Source organism: Molossus molossus, unplaced genomic scaffold, assembly GCF_014108415.1.
Source record: "Molossus molossus isolate mMolMol1 unplaced genomic scaffold, mMolMol1.p scaffold_m16_p_16, whole genome shotgun sequence".
NCBI lineage: Eukaryota > Metazoa > Chordata > Mammalia > Chiroptera > Molossidae > Molossus > Molossus molossus.
In genome coordinates, this window is record NW_023425351.1 from 68885832 (window position 1) to 68899688 (window position 13857).

The 13857-nt window shown below is 54.3% G+C and overlaps 1 protein-coding gene across 1 annotated transcript in view; it reads left to right on the forward strand.

The window, feature by feature from the left end:
- Positions 1 to 13857, forward strand: part of TG (thyroglobulin) — a 183715-nt gene that overhangs the window by 141563 nt on the left and 28295 nt on the right. The window lies entirely within an intron of this gene.

Here is a 13857-nt window from a genome sequence, read left to right on the forward strand (position 1 = left end):
TGATGTCCGACTAGATCCTGGGTCGGGGACAAGGCCTGGGGAGAATATTACTGGGAGGTGGCATTCAGGTTTATAGACTGCAAATTAGATGACAACGTGCCGACGTTCATCGTCTCGGGTGTGAGCGCAATGTTGTGGGAGAAGGTGCTAGTTAGGTTTTAGATGTGTGCTGAGGATTTGGAGACTAGGGGTCAGGACGTCTATAACTTTCAATCGTTCACTCAGAGATAAATGTCAAATATAAATACAGAGAAAGAGAAAATGACAGAGACAGGAGCAACTGTGACAGCATGTTAGTACTGGAGGAATCTAGGTGAAGGGTGTATGTGCATTGGAGTATTTCAAGTTTTTAGTGGGTTCCATTTTAAAACTGTAATCATGGATAGTTCCCTATTCATAGCACGCAAGTCTCGGGCAGGAAAGCCCGGCACCAGGGGCCTACGGGGTTGTGGGCAGCAGAGATAGAAGCTGCCGGAATGTCGACTCCAGGCTGGGCCACCCAGGAAGTGTCTGCTGCTGAGGGCCCTGGCCGACCCCTCCCTGCAGAGATGGCAGAGCAGAGTGTCCGGTGACTGGCCCAGAATCGCACAGCTGGGCCTGGGGCGGAACCCCGGCCGGGGTCTCTGGCTGGTGACCTGCAGCCCCCGCCCAGACGGGCCAAGGCGGCCCCCAGAGACAGCCATTTAGAAGCCTCACTGCGCGTGGTTATCGAAGATGCATTGAAATTGTTGGGCCGCTTCTGCCCGAGAAGGAGCTCTGTACCAGAGGACGCTCCCTGAGACAGCTCGTGGGCATACCCGCCGCGCACAGGGCGCCAGGGCACAGGAGGGCACAGAGGGACCCTGCGGGGGACCGGGCAACTCGCAGACGGGCTGGAACCTGCGCAGGTGGACTTTCCCCCAAATCCACCCAGACGCAGCAAAGAGGTCTGAGCCGGTAGCCAGAAGGCACAACTTTTCAAAACGCGTTTACCCAGAACCTACTGTGAGAGAGACGCTGAACTTACTCTCTTATTTAATCGTTTATTCACCAAAACCTCCCGGGGCCTGTCCTGAGCCCCGGAATCCAGCTGTACACACACAAACACACACACGCACGCACGTACATGCGCACACACATGCACACACGCACACACGCGCGCGCACGCACACTAATAATAATTTTTTTTTTATCCTCACCCGAGGACATTTTTCCATTTTTTGTTCAGATAGAGTGGGAGGGAGAGAGAGGAAGAGAGAGAGAGAGAAACATCGATGTGAAGGGACACATCGAGTGGCTGCCACTCGCACGACCCACCAGGGCCGGGGACAAACTGCAACCGAGGTACGTGCCCTTAGCGGGAACCGAACCCGGGTCTCTCAGGACCGTAGGCCGACGCTCCAACCGCTGAGCCAAACCGGCCAGAGCAATAATAACTTTTTAAGAAGCCTGTCCTGGTTGAGCTTACATTCTCCTGGGGAGCCATGGGATAAAGACGGGAACAGGACAACCATCAGTTATGGTGACCACTGGAAGGAAACGAAAGGGTTAATATGATAGACAGTGGCAGGTGCACCTCCTCACTGTGATCAGGGGCGGGGGTGGGGGACGGGCCCTCCACGGAGATGCCATCAGCTGAGTCCGGGGGAGGAACCGGAGCTGCCTTGGGACAAGCTAGGGCCTGAGAGGCTCCTGCAGAACGAACGGCGTGAGGCAGAGGCTGGGGGCCTGGGGGCAGCCGCGTGGGCTGCAGGAAGCGCCAGGCCCCAGGGCAGAGGTGGAGGCGGACAGGCAGGGACCACAGCAGGATGCTCGCGAAGGACACGGTTCAACAGGAGAAGCTGCTGCAGCAGGGCCGGGTTGCAATATCCGCTCCGTCCACTTCTGTTGGGTAACTGGGTGAGCGGGGTGCTGCTGCTGATGTCCCCTGGCCTGGGTGTTTCATCATGTCCCTTTTCAGCCTTGGGGGAACTGACAGGAATCAGAGTCAGTTTGAGCAAGTGCTTCTAAAACTGCAGGGAGCCCGAGCTGTGGCCCGGGCAGGGCGCTGGGGTGGAGGGTGGAGCCCACCTGGCGAGGGTTGCCCCCACCGCGGACCTCGAGGATAAGTCTGGAGTCAGCCCTGGTCCGGCGGTAAGTCAGGGGCTGTGCTTCCGAGCTCACGGAGACGTACACGGCCATGAGTGCGGAACGCACCTGACTCCCGGGGCTTTGTCATTCATCGGCTACTGGGGCCCAGGCTGAGGCCACGGACAGAGTAGCGGGACACCCTTCAGGGCTCAGGATGGATCAGGGAAGTCCGGGCTGAGGGCTGCACCCCACTGAAATGGAATGTCCCCATGTAGACAGCTGGCTGTGCACACATAATCTGTTGGGGGCCAGATGTTACATCCCCCAGCTGGGGTCAGGGCAGGTCCCTTAACCCAAGCAAATAAAGCCCATGTCTCCAGCTGCCAGTCTCGGGGGGCTCAGCCCCGTGCGGCAGGAATGTGATGTTTAAGCCCCCAGTTTACAGCTCGCTCCAGTGTTACCAGACTCCCCAGTGCTGCTCAAAGTATTTCTCCTTCTTTCTACATTGTTGCGGGAAAGCGTAGAAGATGAAAAAGGCAACCTCAAGAACTAGCAGACTCCTTCTCGATGGAGAGAATGGAGTGTAAGTCTGTTCACTCGGGAGGGGAGCCCAGTGAGCGGGGATCGAACGCCCCCCCGGCGCCGACAGGGCCATGGGATTCTCGTATCCAGAGCGGGCTCACAGCATCCGACCTTGAAGATCCCGTGCAAGCTGATTCTCTGGGAGCCGGGCTGGTGCCCCTTTCTGGCTGGGCAGCTGCTGACTCGCTCATTCGCGCAGTCACGTATTCACCCCGCATTCGTGGGGCGCCTGCTATGTGTGGGGTGCCGCTCTGGGCGCCGAGTTAGAGAAACAAACAAGTAACGGTCCAGAGGCTGCGGAGGGAGTGGGGACCGTAAGGCCTCTGACCTGGGAAGAGAGTTTTGTAATGAGCCCCAAGTAGCATCAGCGGGAAGTGCAAGAGGAAGAAGGATCAGCTAAGGCAAACGTCAAGTGCGAAGGTTCAGGGCTGGACAAGCTCAGCGTCTTCAAGGAGAAGAAAAAAGGGGAAGGGGACGAATTGATATGTGAGGGGCCAAGGAAGACACTTAGCTGTTGCCTATGGTGCCTGTTGATTCTCCCCAATCCCTCTGTGTGCCTAGACCTGCCCTGCAGAAACCGAGCCTCCTGGAGCCTAACCCGCTTGCTCTGGGGCACCCAGCTGCTGCGTGACCCCGCCCAGGGCTAGCTCGGTGGCCTCCGGAGGTGAGCTCACCGCACTGTTGCGCTGGCCTGCCTGGGGCCTCCTTGCTGCTGGCCTCATACCACTCCAGCCCTGGTTCCCACCTAAGGCCCGACTGTCCTCCCCCGCACCTGCCGTCGACGCCCGTTTCCCACGGCCAGCTCCGCCCCTCTGCCCGGAATTCCATGCTCAGCACAGCCCGCTCCCCACTCTCTGCTCCGGTGACAACGTCCCCACTCACGGCCTTCAGCCCCACTCGCCACAGGGACTTTGGTGTCCATCCACACGCAGCCAGCCGCCCTCCTCACCCTTGACCTTGTCGCTGCCTGTCCCCTCCGCGTGGCACACCCTCCTTCCTGCGCACCTGAACCTCAATTCACCTTGTCCGTATGGACTCCCAGCTCCCCCCTGACCGAAGGCAGCTGCTCCCTCCTCAGAAGACCCCTTGGACTTTGACCTGCCCACAGGAAGAGGGGCACACGCATACTGGGGTCAAGGACAAGAGGGGGGTTCAAGATATTTGGGAGCTGTGTGACCTTGAAAAGTTTTCTGAACCTCTCTGAGCCGAAGTGATGGCACTGTTTCTGTTTCCGGCCCAGATCTTGAGGGTCCCCGGGAGAAGGTGTCTAGCCTAGCTAGCAGAGTGCAAGGCACATGCGGGGGCCTACGGGAACGCGGAGCAAAGGCTTGGGAAGACGGACATGACGAACACAGGTCCCCTGAGCCTCGCCCCAACCCTGGCCCCAAAGAGATGACCCACAGCTCTCCACCAAACGAATGGATGAATGGACGCACGAAGGGGATGGGTCTGCCTTCTAGACGGGCACCTCTGGGGAGGATGATAAGCTAACCATGAACATCAACCGGGAGAGACCAGACCCCATTGCTTCTCTAGACGTGAGAGTTCCCATTTCTGGAACATGTCCAGCGCTGGCTACGTGGTCCATCTGGATGAGCTGAAGTCTCCAGCTGCAGCGGAACCTCAGTGTTGATGTCATCAGGGCCCTTCTGCGTTCTCTGAGAGGCCTCTTGGCAGAGGGTTCTCGGGAGGAAGAAAAGTAGAAGCTTCGTTTTCACCACCCGTCTCTGCCAGGATGAGTTGCACAACCGTGTTGATTCATGAGAACTGTACTCTTCAGTCTTGCTCAAACCAACCCACCACCTCTACCTGGGGAGGCCGCACTCTTTTCCGCTTCGCGAGGGTCACCAGAGAGGTCAGCGGGCTTCCCAGAGCGCGGAAGGTCCTGAGCGGGGCCAGTGCCGAGCCTTGCATTTGGCCACTTTGCTTACTAACGTCCTCTAGATGCACTAATATACAGACTCTTTTACTTCCTGCGTCTAAGTCCAGGATTATTTTGTTTAAATGAATATAAATTCGGTGACTGTGAGCCTCAGGCCAACCAGGAGGCTCAGCTCTGGAGGATGAGGTGCCAGGTCTACGCGCCCTGCCTTCCAGGAGCCGCTGAATCGGGGCCAGGGATAAACCACAGTAGCCGGCGGCATGGTGGGGGTCCAGGGAAGCTGAAGGGAATGGCTCTCGATGTTGCAAAGGCCCTGGGGCTTGATGGAGGGATGATGTTCAGCTCAACCTTGAACATGGGCAGAGCCCACTGAGGCTGGACGTTTGGCAGTGCTAGCCAGGATGTTCAGTTTGTGCCTGCTCGGGCTTTGTTTGTTTGTTTTTTATTTGAGGATGACTTCCGTTGCACCTGGTTGGGAGTTGGAAGTGCCTTCCGTATCCGCCAACCGTCTCTCACCCTGTCTCCCGTGATCTCCTTGCCCCTTTCACGTGCACCTGGGACAGGCTGACGAACTGACCCGCAGACCAGTTCAGTCTCAGTCCTGATCTGCCCAGCCTTCCGGACGCCCCATTGTCCTTGGCATTTGCATGGATTCCTCCGTGGGTCCTCGCGGCCCGGCCCTGCCTTCCTAGTGACCTTCCACTTTCTCCTATTGCCTGGCCAGGCTCTGCTGGCTTTGCCTCTGGACTCACTCCGGCTGTTCCCCTGACCTGAAATGTCCGTCCCCTCATTCTAGGGTCTGCCAGAGCCAGGAGTGTCTCCCATCAGGGTTGCTCAGGGCTCTTGTCCTTTTGTGTCACTGAGTCAGGGTCCTGTGGCAGGGCTCATGCGCCCCTAGCCCCTGCAAAAGTGGGGTCAAGCTATGTCCCCTGGTCTTGTCCTCTGCCCAAAGGTGACATTGTCCAATTGACCAAAATGACCCATGCCCCAGACTGGCTCAGACCCGGTGCACTGGTGGGGAGGAGGGGGTGGCGGATCTGTCTGCAGCCACGCTTTGCCAGAATGACCTGCTGCTGTCCCAGAGACCGCGGTTTGCTGGTCACGTGTATTCCCATCGGCAGAGCAGACTCTGGGATCTGTGGCAACCTCCCGGCTCAACTCTCTTCTCTTCAGCCCACTGAGAAAAGGGCCTCCTCCTGTGGCCTGGCGTGACCACCTCCAAACTCCTCTGCCACGGACCCGACAGGAGAAAGGGTTTGCATGTGCACACGGTCACTAAGTATATGCACCGGTGACTCTACTAACATATACATTCTAAATATAAAGGCACTTGAGAAGAATAAGACTACTCAGCACTTATGAGTAAACACTCCAGCATTTTCCTCCCGCGCACCAGTGGATCGTCCTGGACGCTCTATCTGGGAGACCGAGGCGCGACAGAGACACGAAGGAGCAGACCGGCGTCATTGCTAAACAAAGGGGGCCAAGAGGGAGCTTTGCAACATCACATCTTATCTCCTCTCCATGCAGATATGTGGCCTGTGTTCTGGGAAGGGCGCAGGTCTCGTGAACTCTGCTTGGGAGCAGGGGCCAGTCAGTGTTCCCGGGACGAAGACTCCGTGCCTGGTGGCGCTGGGTGCCATGCCCCCTGAAGGGTCTCTTAGGACAACCCTTCCCCCTCTACATTCTAAGCTCCAAGAAGCAGAAGTTCCGCGAAGACAGGGGCTGCCTATTTCGTCAGTGATGGACACCGAGCATCTCCCATGGCCAACACTACTGTTCATTGTTTACTGGGAAGAAGGGAGGTTGATGGGAGAGAGAGACAGGGGGAGCAGGTTAAAACAGAAAAGGAAGGCCCTGGTAGGTTTGGCCCAGCAGTTAGAGTGTTGGCCTGTGGCCCAAAGATTCACGGGTTCGATTCCAGCCAAGGGCATGTACCTCGGTTGCAGTTTGGTCCCTGGCCCTGGTTGGGGTAGTGCGGGAGGCAACCAGTCGATGTGTCTCTCCCACATCGATATTTCTCTCTCTCTCTGTCTTCCTCCCACTCTATCTGAAGATAAATGGGAAACTATTCTCACATGAGGATTTTAAAATAAACAAACAAATAAGTGAAAAAAGAAAAGGAAGATTAAACTGCCCGGCCAGCCTATAGATTATAAACTCTCTTAAGACCTTCACTGCCTTCTGGTTCTCTGCAGCTCAAAGACGGGATGAAATTATCCTGATCACAGACCCTTCCAGCAGCACAGGCTGCATGCGTCCGGGACAGCAGACGGCTGGCTGGTGAGCGACGAGGCCCCCGCCATGAGTCCCCCACCAGACCAAAGCCAGGCGTCTCAACTGCTCCACCCGGTATTTTCATCTCATAAAAAAACAGTAACGATAAAACTTGCCCAACCACCACTAAATGTGCTTTGCAGCGCCAATACGGGTGAGACCTGTAGCAGAATGAGGGAGACTTTGCAAAGCGGCCCCTAACTCTCATTCTGGGGTGCCCTAGTACCCCTGGGAGACACACCTTTGCACTCTTGACAGAATCTTGTCGTCGTCATCTACAGAAGACCAAGCTCAAAACTCGCCTTGAGGAAATAGAAAAGGGTGCCATCCACGTAGAAACGTCTGGATGGGTGTGGAACTGTCTGCCAGAGTTTATTTCTCTACCTCTGAACCACAGCTAAAAACCCAGGAGCACCGCCGCCGAGGGGACAGGACAGGACACACCCACTCAGTCACTTAAAACATTGACCAAAACATTTCAACCTCCAAATGGATCCTGAGATGGAAGAATGCTTCATTGTTTTTTATTTTATCTTGAATAGCAATAACACTACAAATTAATAATAACCCGTCTCTGTATAGTGCTTGGCAGGTTCAATCTTCCAAGTCTGTTATTTCATTTAATTTTTGCAAGAACTTTGCGAGAGATTATGATCGCAGTGCTTGCTATTGCTTCTTGGAAAGCCAGTTCATGGCAGCAGTGTACGTGTGACCTCACCAATTCATCTCAACCCATGAATGTTCTTCTCATCCTCATTTTACCCCGAGGAAACTGAGGCTCAGAGAACTTCAATAGCTTTTCTAAGGACACAGCGGCAGGAGGGAATGTCGGGCTTGAACCTGGGCCGATGGGCCGGTAGCCCATGCTCTTGAAGCCAGAGCTGGAGACACTCTGATGTGCCTACTTTACAGATGGGAAAACCAAGGCCCGAGAGCAAAGCCACTGGCCGAGTCGTCAGCGCAGGATACAATACAATGTATCTCATCCCACAGCCCTGCCGTGTCCGTTCCTTCTACAAGGTGTTACCTGACACACGGAAGGGGATGGTGTCGGAAATGACGAGGAAGGGGTGCCAGGGGCGGAGCAGGACGAGGACCCAGCCTGTCCCTGTTTAGTTAGAGACACCAGCACCTCAGCAGGAGTCCCTGGGAGTGTCCACGGATGGGATCTGGGGAGAGGGTCTGCTTCAGCTGTGGGCCCAGGGCCACCAGGGACATCCCCCTTACAGGGTGGGGCTGGGCTCAGACCCCACACCCCTGGAGCAAGGACAGGAGCCATCTGAACACAGGAAGTAGGGGGGTGGGGCAGGCTCAGGCCGAGGACACAGATACAGGACAGGCCAGAGCCAGGGGCTCCCGGTCAGCTGGAGCAGATGGCTTGTCCTCAGGGACCCCAGCGGGATTCATTGGCAGCCTCTCGGGCTGGGCGTTCGTTGGGAATCAAAGCTACAGGGAGAAATAACTAGAAAGAAACAGCCAGGCACGTTTACAAGTTACAATCACGGAACTGGTGTGAAAAGGCCACCTCTGCCCAGCTGTGTGTGGAGAGCTGGATGACAAGGGAGGAGCAAGGTGGGGGTCCGCATTTTAAATTCCCCGTGAACTGAGGGGCCGCGTCGCCTCGGCCACCGCTCAGCTGTCACTTTGCGGGGCGATCCCTTTGCCTGGGCCGTCAGTGCTTGCCAAGTGCCAAGCATGTTGCTGGCTTCTGACAGCCAGCAGGGGACGAGGCGCTCCGAGGCTCTGTTGGTGACAGATGGAAGGGGCATTTTGTCGAGTCTGCAGGAAACCGGGGGACAAATGAGAGGAGCCGAGGCCCAGCTCCTCTCTGTGTCCCCATCGTGCCTGGAGGCGCTCCCTTGGGGGGGCCCCACGGTCATTGCCCGCAGCGAATGGGGCATGTTGTCCAAACTGTCTGCAGAAGGGAGGGTGAGGGCAGAGGGTCCCTGCCACCCGGTTCCTCTGGCTCTTGGGGGCTGGTTGTGCGGTGGCTTTGAGACGAACATGCTGAACCCACTTCCTGAGCCGTGTGTGATCTGGGCAAGTCACGTGCCCTTTCTGAGGCTCTTTAATAACAGGGGCCCAGACATGGCTCCCTGGTTCAGAGGCTGCCTGAGCATAGATGGTGAGCAGTGTGTACGGGGTTCAGAGCACAGCAGGCCCCGCGACCTGCTGCGACCTGCCCTCTCTTTCCTGCAGGTGTAGGCAGTCGGGGTGATTTAAGCTGCAAATAAAAGAACTCTGAGGTACAACTTTCCTGTAGGCAGCTTGAGAGGACATGGTAAAAAAAAAAAAAAAAAAAAGGTTTAAAAATATGTATATTGCCCGGCCGGTGTGGCTCAGTGGTTGTGCGTCGACCCCTGCACCAAGAGGTCGCCAGTTCGATTCTCGGTCAGGACACATGCCCAGGGTGTGGGCCCGATCCCCAGTGGGGGGCATGCAGGAGGCGGCCAATTAATGTTTTATCTCATCGATGTTTTTTTTTTTTATCTATCTCTCTCTTTCTTCCTCTCTCTCTCAAATCAATAAAGAAAAAAAATATTTAAAAAATCGGAGCTCTTTTGAAGGGCATCACTGAGACAGTGCCATCCCTCATTTAACATATATATATTCAGAATGTAAGGTGGGACTCCTGGCCCTTGGGTTAAGCAATGGTTTCTCAAATATAATTCCCAAAGTACAAATAGTAAAAAATAAATTGGTGGACTTCATCAGAATTTTTAAAAGGTGGGCTGCAAAAGGCACCATCAAGAAGGTAAAATGACAACCCTTGGGATGGGAGAAAATGTTACAGAACATATCTCTGGTAAGGGACTTGTATCTAGAATTTATGAAAGATACTCACAACTCAATAACAAAAAGACAGATACCCCGATTTGAAAATGGACCTTGAAAATGGACCGAGGTCTGGAGTCGACATGTCCCCAGGGAAGACATACAAATGGCCCGTAAGCACATGGAAAGATGCACAACACGGTTAGACATTAGAAACACGAGCATCAAAATCACAATGAGATACCACTGCATGGCCACTAGGAGGGCTGTAATAATGATTCAAAAAAAAAAAGATGGTAAGTGTTGGCGAGGATGGGGGATGGGGAGAGCTTGGAACATGTGTGCCTTGCCTGCTGCTTTAGAAAACATTTTGACAGCTTCTCAAAAGGTCAAATGTAGAGTGACCACATGACCGGCAGTTCTACTCCCGGGTATGCAGCTGGGAGATGTTCGTCGCAGCATTATTTATAATCACCAAAAAGGGGAAACAACCCCAAGGTCCATCAGCTGATGACTAGGTAAAGAACTGTACATCCATACAATGGACTGTTAATCAAATGTAAAAGGGAAGGGAGGGCTGATGCTGCTACCCACGTGGGTGAAGTCACAGAAATCCGACACGGAAGGGCACCGATTGCATGATTCCAATTATAGGAAGTGCTCAGAACAGGCAATTCTAGAGAGACGGAAAGTAGATTAGTGGTTGCCTGAGGCTGGGAGCGAGGGCGAGGAATAGGGAATGGCTGCGGACGGGTACCTGGCTTCTTTGTGGATGATGAAAATGTTCTAAAATTAGATGATGGTGCTGGTTAGAGGGCTCTGTGCATGTAACTAAGCACCACTGACTTGCATGCTTTAAACCAGTGAACTGTATGATACGTTACATCTCGAGAAAACGATTTTTAAAGTTACCCATGGAGGCTAAGAAACATCGCTTAAAATACCACCTATAGAATACAAAAACATTTTCCTTTGCTAAAGATTTTCACATGTATATGTTTAATGGAAAATCGTTAAAATGTTACGTAAAAATAAGATCTTGCAGTACGTTTTGATCTCTCAGGGAAAAAAAGTATACCTCCTAACCCAGCAATTCCTTGGTATAAGGCAATGATCACGAGTAGGAGAATAGGTTTAGCTATAAAGATGTACATCGCAGTGTCGCCTAAAACATCATAAAGGGATAAACAATAGCTATCGCTTATGGACTCCTTGCGACGTATAATGCACCTCTGTGTTATATGAAAAGCATCCCATTTCTTCACCACCACCGTCCTCTGGGGAAGCTATCAATATCATCACGCTCCTTCTTACAGAGGAAGGAGGACCCAAATCCAGCAGCCACAAGCCAGAGCTGGGATCTGCATTGGAGTCTGCCACACTCCGTGACTGGCAGGTGCTCCTGCCGGTGACTCTCCCCGGCAGCCTAAAAGCCAGACTGCACACGGGCGTCACAAACGGTCGGGGACTAGAGTGAGGTTCCCCAGGGACTGGGAGGTGACGAAGACCGGTTCAGCCCATCGGCTCGCACTTGTTTCCTGCAGGTGAACCCACGAACACACGAATGGGAGACAGCAGTCCACGGGCCCCTCTCGCTTGGGAGGACTGTCATTTTCACGTCTCTGTTTTGCTCTTCTGCACTTTTTACCTGGAATTCGGTGCTGCTGTTTTTGCTTTCAAACTTTGCAAAGGTTGCCCTGTTTTACCTGTAAATAGACGAAGGTAAGAGGTGGATAGAGAACAAGAGTCCCCCGCCTTTCTTTGAGCGTGAAGAGGACGGCCACTTTGGCCAGCCTGGGGGGACAGTGAGGCTTGTTGTGGGGACCGCTCCTCTCAGCCAGGGCCGCCCCCTCTCCCTCAGGCCTCTTCCTCTGTCCCCCCTGCGTCCCTCCTGCAGTGTCCTCAGACGGGCTTGGCCATGGCACTTGTCCTCTGACTGGCTGACATGAGAATGTTTTTTCCTCTTGACGAGTCAGTTATCTTGTTGTCTGGAGTTGTTCTTTTCGGTGTAATTAAATTCTTTTCTAATTACACATTTCATAGTGACTCACTGGAGAACAGGTACAATGTCCTGAGAAGTATAGAAAGCCAACACGACTGGGCCACCATGCCCTCCGTGGGCCCAGTGACATGCCGAAAGCCACACTTTCTGTAACAGCATGTGACAGCCAGAAGCCTTCGCTGTCTAGTTGTCGCCTGGGGGTTACCTGCCCTGTTTCCCGGGGATTACCACCCTCTGTCTCTTGCTTAGGCTAGATAGAATGCCCGCTCCGCTTTACCCTCACTACCCATCGTGCAAATGCCTCTCACACAAGAGGATTAATCGATCCGCCCATCCACCCACCCGTCCGTCCATCTGTCCACCCATGTTGCCTTTGATTCACCCGTCCACCCATTTCAACAAAGTCCGTGTGTGTGTGTGTGTCTATATGTGTGTGAGTGTGCATTTCTGTCTCTAACTGTGTGCTTCTGGATGTGCGTGTTCTGGGTGTGTGACTGTGTGTGTGAGTGTGTGTGTGTGACTATCTGTGTGGGTGTGCATTTCTGTGTCTAACTGTGTGTTTCTGGGTGTGGGTTTGTGTGCCTGTGCGTGTATGTGCGACTGTGTGAGTGTGCATTTCTGTCTGTAATTGTGTGTGTGTGTGTGTGACTATCTCTGTGAGTGTGCATTTTTGTCTGTAACTATGTGTTTCTGAGTGTATGTGTGTATGTTCCTGTGACTGTGTGTGTCTGTGTGTGTGTGTGTGTGTGACGGTTAGAGCGTCGGCCTGCGGTCCAGAGAGACCCGGGTTCGGTTCCCACTAAGGGCACGTACCTCAGCTGCAGTTTGTCCCCGGCCCTGGTTGGTCGTGTGGGTGGCAGCCACTCAATGTGTCCCTTTCACGTCGATGTTTCTCTCTCTCTCTCTCTTCCTCTCTCTCCCTCCCACTCTATCTGAACAAAAAATGGAAAAATTTCCTCGGGTGAGGATAAAAAAAAAAATTATGTATCTGTGTGAGTGTTCATTTCTGTCTGTAACTGTGTGTTTCTGAGTGTGTGTGTGTGCCCGGACAGGGCACGTCCTGGCTCTGAGGTGACTCACTGAGGTCACCTCAGTCTGTGGCTAACTGAGGTCAAGACACCCCACAACATTCAGAGCCTCTGGGGAGAAAAAGCAGTGGTCAGCAGTTGTGGTTTTGCTCTGCACTATTTTTAAAGTTTAAAAAAATGCAAACAAGCAAACAAAAAACAAGCGGAAACTCATTGCCATTGAATAGCGAGGTCAGATTTAGATAAAGAACCACCCGGGCCAAAGGGCTGCCGCTGTGACTGGCAGGCTGGCAGGTCGCTGCCCCTCCAAACCCCACAGAGGTCCCGGGAGCCCTAACACCCACACCAACTACACTACCCCCACCCCCAGCCCGTGCGGGGGACACCCCTGTGCAGCCTCCCAGCGACGGAGAAGTGTGGTTTATCATTCTCACCCCAGATGAGAAAATCGAGGCCCTGGGGTGCCAGCCCGTGCCCATGCCCGTGGTGACCTCATCAGCGGGTGACAGGGCTGGAGTTTGAACCGCTCCTTCTGCCCCCAAAGCCCCTGCTCTCTGCGTGACGCCTCCCAGCACCCCTGCCCCAGCTCCTTGTCTCCAACAAGGGTTTCAAGCCAGGGCTGAGCGGGCTGTGAGCTTGTTTAACCACTGATTTTCCACAAGGAGAAAGGTTCCCTTCAGAAAGATCAATTCAAACAAAACACGGCGAGAGGCAAGTTCTCTGTGCCCGCCTGCACTATCTGTCTAACCCACGCCTCTAACCGCTTCCTCGGCGGATCGGAGCTCTGGCTTTTTATAGCTGTGGTGACGCTGAAAGCAGGAGAGGGCCCAACCCCAAATCCACAGGTCCCTGCAGTCCTCTGTGGCCAGGCCAGGCTCCCGGCCCTCACCGCCGCCACCCGCAGTGAGCCAGGTCAAGTCACAATTCCGAATGGGGGCTTTGACCTCGAGTACCGTGTGTGTGTGTGTGTGTGTGTGTGTGTGGGGTGTATGAGAGAGAGAGAGAGAGAAGACAAAGCACCCCCAGTGATGCTGAGAGAAGCGGCCCCTCCTGGTTGGAAAGATAAGCCCTCAGGCAATCATCCTGACCCTGCTTGGTGTCACCACTGCCGAAGTCCCAGCCTCGGCTCGCTGGGCACTTTATTTCCATCCCTGCCAACTCTCGCCAGGAGCCCGGGCTCAGAGCGAGTCCCTGCTGGAGGTCCGTGTTCAGGCAGCCAGCGTGCCCTGGCCCGTGGCGGGAGCCTCAGCGTCGCTGAGTGG